The sequence below is a fragment of the Macrobrachium nipponense genome, chromosome 16 (assembly GCF_015104395.2).
Source record: "Macrobrachium nipponense isolate FS-2020 chromosome 16, ASM1510439v2, whole genome shotgun sequence".
NCBI lineage: Eukaryota > Metazoa > Arthropoda > Malacostraca > Decapoda > Palaemonidae > Macrobrachium > Macrobrachium nipponense.
In genome coordinates, this window is record NC_087209.1 from 2,949,758 (window position 1) to 2,956,633 (window position 6,876).

At 38.4% G+C, this 6,876-nt stretch overlaps 1 protein-coding gene across 4 annotated transcripts in view; it reads left to right on the forward strand.

Annotated features, from left to right (window-relative positions):
• The window catches only part of LOC135195521 (membrane-bound transcription factor site-1 protease-like), a 169,844-nt gene that overhangs the window by 82,325 nt on the left and 80,643 nt on the right, over nt 1–6,876 (forward strand). For 2 of the 4 annotated variants that reach the window (XR_010310156.1, XM_064221759.1), the window contains exon 1: nt 4,366–4,514. The exons of 1 other annotated variant lie outside the window; for it this stretch is intronic. The gene's annotated coding sequence lies outside the window, so the exon portion shown is untranslated. Of the gene's footprint in view, nt 1–4,365; nt 4,515–4,599; nt 4,619–6,876 lie in introns of those variants that run through there. One more of the 4 variants, XM_064221761.1, reaches the window with a different exon arrangement.

Here is a 6,876-nt window from a genome sequence, read left to right on the forward strand (position 1 = left end):
TCTTTCGCCTCTTCCTGGAGGTTCCTGAGGCAGCTTATTGAATTTATCTTCAGAATCTGATCAATGAAATCGGCACTTTCTTTGATGTTTGCTTGCGACTTTTAAGCCCTGCCCGGACTTCCTTGAGTGTAGTGGTTCTTATCGATTTTGAGTTTTTTTTTTTATTATTTTCCTGGTTTCGTTTGTAATTTTTTTACATTCTCCTCTTGATTGTTTATTTCTTCTTTCGTGGACAAGTAGCTATTCTGCTTGGTCACCAATGTACGGGATTACATATATATATATAATTTTTCTATATATATATATATATATATATATATATATATATATATATATATATATATATCACTATCCACAGGTGAAAAATAAGAGACGGGGTGTAGGTCCTGACCGGTTTCAACTTTATTTTCCAAGCCATTGACGAAGGGCTTATACATATAGTATTAGAAGTCACAAATATATATACTGCAAAGACAGTACTGACGGACATATATATATGCATATGTATGTGTGTGCGTGTCCATGTATTCATAGGAAGTGCTTCTCACATATAAATTTCAATAAAGCCATACGAAATGGAAATCGTTAATCCGTTAGAGTCACAGAAACAAAGAAAATTGAATAAACACAGTAGTTGCCACGTGCGTCTTTCACATCGGGGGATTAGAAACGACTATGTGACAGAAATCCCGATGCGTTAACGGAGCTCATGTTATATTTGACTGTACGTGTGTTTGTGTGTGTGTGTGTGCGTTAAAGAAGACCTCCCTGCATGGAAAAGTTGACGTTAAATGCCTCTGGTTACCGATGAGAGAAAATGAGCAAGATGTGGCAACACCATCATCTTCGCTTGCAATGCTTCGAGTGTTTCCTTTCGACAAGATGGCGCAAATATGACATTTCCTTCGAATAAATGTTGTATTTTACCAGCGTATCCTAAATGCTATATAAGTATAAGCCAGTAACTTTAATTTCATTAGCCCATAAAACCCGCCGAAATGTGGGACCTGCACCCTCCCATTCATGTGTTCCTAGGCCTAAGTATTGCACTACTTTTCGAAACTTCTTGTTTGTAAACATAACGATTCGTTGCTCCACTTGATATCCAGGGCGCGTCCGATTCTTCTTCCTTTGGTGGTCAGCCCATGTCTTCCCTAGTGTTTTGTTCTTGTCCTTCGGGCCTGGGGTAGGTAAAGACGCTAAGAAACATGTCTCATAGACCTTTGTATTAACACAATGAAACGTTCTGCTAGCCAGCATCAAAATCTAAAAGTTTCTTCTCTGCTTCGAATTGTGGATAAGATGTCACCTGAATGAGAAATCTAACGGTGCACAATTCACGGTTGGTAATTCCCGGAATGCAGAGAGAGAGAGAGAGAGAGAGAGAGAGAGAGAGAGAGAGAGAGAGAGAGAGAATATGTAAATTAATCGAATGGCACAGTAACAAGGTCTCGACCACGGTCTAGGTATACCTAGACAGTGGTCTCAACTACAGCATGTGTGTGGTAAATGACTATCGTATAGACGAAGTGAATTTACGCCTCCCGTTAGTAAGATTACCTTTATTTATATTGCGTCCATAAAAGTGATATTAACTGTTTCTATCTCCGTGGTAGCAAACCCATTTTCCATGTCTGTTCAACGTTGTAATCCTTTCCAGCAACGGATTAATAGTAGAAAATTGCCAACAGGCATTTGCAGTAACAGGACATACCTTGTCAACTAAAGTTTAATCTTTTTCCTTTGCCGCAAAGTGATCTCTCTCTCTCTCTCTCTCTCTCTCTCTCTCTCTCTCTCTCTCTCTCTCTCTCTCTCTCTCAGGAGGTACTATTGTAACCAATGTTCTACGGAATGAAAATCATATATTTTAAGTGACGTATTAGTACCACGAGGCCACAGTTTCACATTTTTACTCTTTGGTATCGGAAAACTGTTGATCCCTCGGCACTGTGACTATCTCTTCTTCCTCATTGCCATACTCCGGAATTCGCTTAATGCTTCCGTTTTCATAGATTCTTGTGATAAATTCCCATCATACTAGTATCAGGCCTTAAAATTCCTTGGAGTACAGGTCACACTTTATTGCTTCTCTCTCTCTCTCTCTCTCTCTCTCTCTCTCTCTCTCTCTCTCTCTCTCTCTCTCTCTCTCCTGTCCTAGAGTTTTTGGAACTCTGTAATGTTATTGCTTCATACATTTTACATCAAACGAAGCACGGGCGCACACTTTGTGTATATATATGGATGTGTGTATAATTATCACATAGAATATTCATCCAAATTTATCTCTGTTATTGAACTGAATTTTCCTTTCTGCGACATTGACCTCCGCATATAGACAGCAGCAACACCGGTCTATGTTTAAAACCGATCAATCAAACTGCGTGGTCGAAAGAGTAACATCATACTCGCCATCTGTCTGCCGTCGTGTTTTCGATACGTCACGCTCACACAGAACCGCACGTTCCCCCCCCCCTCCCTCCATCATTCCCCCACCTTACCACTTCCCCCTCGCCCCCCACCCTTCCCCTTCCGCCGGCACTGCCGTAAAAATCCGTTAAAGCGAGCGCATGTCCGGGAATCCGTCACGTGTCACGTGGATGATACTATAGCGGTACATTCGTCAACAGCTGCATTTGTGTGTGTGTGCAGTTTGCTTGTTCGGATATAAATACGAGATGCTTTTCAAGGTGTGGTAGTCTTGCTTTAACGGATTTAAAATTACCCATCTATCCCACTCATTGTTGAAAACGTTATGTGTTGTTGAGAGCACGAGAACTTATTATTTGTAAATTTAAAATTTCACATTCCTCATAGATTGGGCAATTCGATCCAAAGTAAATCAAGTATATTTCTACAACGCTTTCACTTCCTGATTTTCGAGGTTATCTCAGAATAAACATTGACAATAAAAAATGAAAATGCTCTCATAATTGTTTGTTTTCCCTAAACTGTGCAGGATAGACGTCCCTTCTTGAGAGCTGAAGTGTTCCTTCATTTTATGGTATGCCATTTACAGAATAAGAGGAAGAAGATACGTTCTCAGTTCACAACACCTGTAAAAGAAGTTTCAACAGAAGGCTCATTTGTTGTTTATTTATTCATTTATTTTTGTTTGCTCTAATAGTTACATAATGTTGTCAAAATGTTGTAGCCGAAAAACAGAAGAAAATGTATTGTATCTAATTATTAGGACCAAACAAATAATCTCCTGTTGGAGAGAAAGAGAGAGAAGGGTAAGTGATTTCGTGATTGGGTAAACTTATGACATGTGTTCACAGGCTATCAGTTTCTTCACACAAAGAACTATAAAAGGTGAAACTGCGCCATCAGTGCTACGTATTATTTTATTTCCTAATCCCTGCTCTGCCAACGCAGAATCAGAAGAATTTATTTCTGGTGATAGAAATTAATTTCTCGATATAGTGTGGTTCGGATCCCACAATAAACTGGTCCCGTTGCTAGGTGACCAATTGGTTCCTAGCCACGTAAAAATATCTAATCCTACAGCCCAGCCCTAGGAGAGCTGTTAACCAGCTCAGTGGTCTGGTCAAACAAAGTTATACTACTTAATTTTTATTTCCTAAATACGTTTTATTAATGTTAGTACACGATTGATACAAAGAGGTAAGAGATGAATTTTAACCAAGAAAACTATGAGATGAATGTGTTTATCATCACAATGGTCTAAAGGAAGCGAGAACGTTATTCCTCTCGTGGCATTGTTACAATATGTAGATGAGAAATGAAGTACATACAAATTGCAGTCAAAAATTCTGTTAACTGTCAGGCACTTAGATCGCGCCGTGAATTAAGTTATCGTTATTACAGTAACAGATTTCTTAAATAAAACAGAAAAATAACAATTTTGGCTGCTTGAGAAGATTCCTGCGTCCTTTTCTCGGTAAAACTGAAAAATACTACCGCTGCCTGGTTCCGCACCAGTCGCCGGCCTGGTTAGTTACTGATTTTCTTTATGTTTATAATATTTGCTGTCTTATGTAGTTTCGTTCATGTTTGTACAGTCATCCCCAAGGGTCTGGTACTAAACACGGCGCCCATATTGCACCCATACTGGTGGTTACCGAACCAGTTCTATATTTTTTCTCTTGTCTCCCAAGGTAAAAATCGCACTCGAGAAGAAAGAAACTGTAATGACACCAGTTACTTCAGTCACGCCTGATGATCTCGAGTTTGTTGACACGAGACTGAGAAACTCCGTTTTCTATGATTGTGAGCAGTATAAATAAAATAATATAATTTCGATCCTACTATATATCAACGTAAATGCATTCAGAAGCTAATTCAGTTACTGTTTGATCTTATTTTATATACATAGGTGATGCTTTTTTGTTAAAGACTTGTGTCCGGATCATTAAAACACGAGAATCTATAGACGATAAGAAGCAAAACATTGTGAAGAAAACATCTGTGTGTAGTACTACTATAGGTGATGGGAGTCAATTCGTCGAAGTCTACGTCTCCAAGTGTTGTTGTGTCCGTGTTGTTGCGTTGATGTAAGTATTTCTTCACACGCGTGAGTCATAGGAATGTCGTGGAGTTCACAGTTAAGGGAACTGTCTAAGTGTTGTTGCGCTGGGTGTTGTTTTTACCCGCAACGGTAGGTCTATTTTAATGTGGTTCGACCTAGCCTAAAAGGTCACCGAGATTGCTAAGACGTCTCAAGACGTCTTCATGAATCATATTGACCTCGGGGAGTCGGGGGTATCAGTTCCCATAGGATGGACATTTCAAGGTCAGGAGGACCTTGTTTAGGACGATGTCTTACTTCTTGATCGGTTAAAGTTACAGTAAAGGTCTACTTAGTCATTGGTAGGCTCTAGAGACCTAAGCTAGGGGTAGGTTTTGTCAGTAGCCTACTACACAGCGCGAATTCGTCATAGGGTAAAAAACCGTAGGGTCCAGAATGGACCATGTACGATCAGCTTGGACAATCCCAAAAAAGTACATTATAACACGTCCTGACATCGGAGATGGGCATCAGTAGCGACTTGTTGTTGGTGAAAAACGGAGCTAAAGACCTCTACTCTCCTTTCGAAGTAAGTATTTTCTCCAAAGTTAGAAATTAAGGCCAAATTTTAAGATTTAAACAGAGGGTAGTGAAAACGGTGTCAAACGTAGTGCAAATCTCACCAAAACGCGTTCAACATTTTTACTTGCATGAAGTATTTAGAAGATTGACGCCATCTTGATGTTTATGGAGTCGCTTGTGTCAATAAACTAACCATTTCCTGTGATAAATCCACACACCACTTGTACCCACAGACGCTGGGGCACTTTCATCACAACAATCGGAAAACTTTTCCTCACCGAGTAAACAACTGTTTTGTAGAAGAAGACGACGAAGAGTGCACTTCGATAATTTTTTAAATAAATAGTAAAACATCAATATTTTACATATTTATGATGATTAATTTGAAAATATTCATTATTGAAAAAGTAACTCGATTCCTGACTCAAATTAAAGTCATTATTTTTGGAATTAGAACGTTCTTTCAAGTCCTGTATTATGACGTCACGACATCTTGACTTTCGTACCTAATGTAAATGAATTGCTACTATATACTCAACTTTCTTGCAGAACAGTTTACCAGTTATTCATGCAGATTGTTTTCAGCTATTCATGTAATTGTTATAATCGTAGTGCGCATATATATCTTTATTATTTACTTTGGATTTATGAAGATGTTTTACTGCCGGATTACCGCCATAGTGTGATGCAATTGCTTTCAATCCCTGGGCGCCTCTTGTCTGTTTTCGCACCATAAGAAATTAATGGGGCGGAATTTGCAATGACCAGAAAGTCATTAAAAGAGGAGAGTTAGAAATGAGGAGAATATGTTTTGATTGAGAAAAATGGAAGTTTATACAGTATAGTAGCTAGCTTATAAAAAATACTTGATTACATTAAATTTGATTGACAACTTAGCAGCATACCTACTATGGGTTTCAGAGACAGTGCAAGCACGTTTTTTGGCAATATTTCTATAATGAACACTCGTATCAGAACGAGATTTTGCTATAGTGTATTACACCCAGTGCCGTAATTTATAAGGGTATTGTGAATCACTAATCGTAAAGAATAACGACACTTGTCCTGTACCAGAAGACAAAAACTCCATTATCCAGAAAATGGATATGAACACAGCAGTAAAAAGCTCCACCTACCCTCTCCCCCCCCCCACCTCCACCGCCACCCCTGTCCTTCCTTCCTTCACCTTCCCTTCTCTCTCTCTCTCTTTCTGCTGCCAATTGGTATGTGTTCACCCTCCAAACTGGGTATAAGACTTACACAAAACGTGGAAATTGGTGAAATTAGACTATGTATTGGAAGTATATATACATAAATATTAAAGCAATTTTATCATTATTGCATTACTATGACAACTAGAATTCATGGAAACAGTTTATGATAATGCATCGGCGTATGTGTGAAGCTCCACTAATGTGGCAACGATGATTTTGCCATTCTTAGCATGCAAACATTAAAGGTTACATTTATTTCTGGCATACAGTTATTAAAAAAAAAATCAAAATACTAATATAGACTTAAATCAATGAAAAGTGCTAGCAAAAAAAAATAATACAATCCACTAATCGTCGTCTGCTCCGCGATGGTTTTCGGCAGCCAGATGTACGACAAGGTTAGAAACATTGGATTGTATCTACTTTAGAAATATCTGTAATTTTTTGGGGGTAATTTGGTTGCAAAAAAGGGATAATAGACATGAATTAAATAAACATTTTGAAGTAACAAAGTAAGTTAAACTAAATAATGATTAAAGTAACATTAAGATAAGGGAATAAAACTTTGCATCTCATAACAGTGTTGTCGTCTGCTGCTCGTAACTGTGTTTG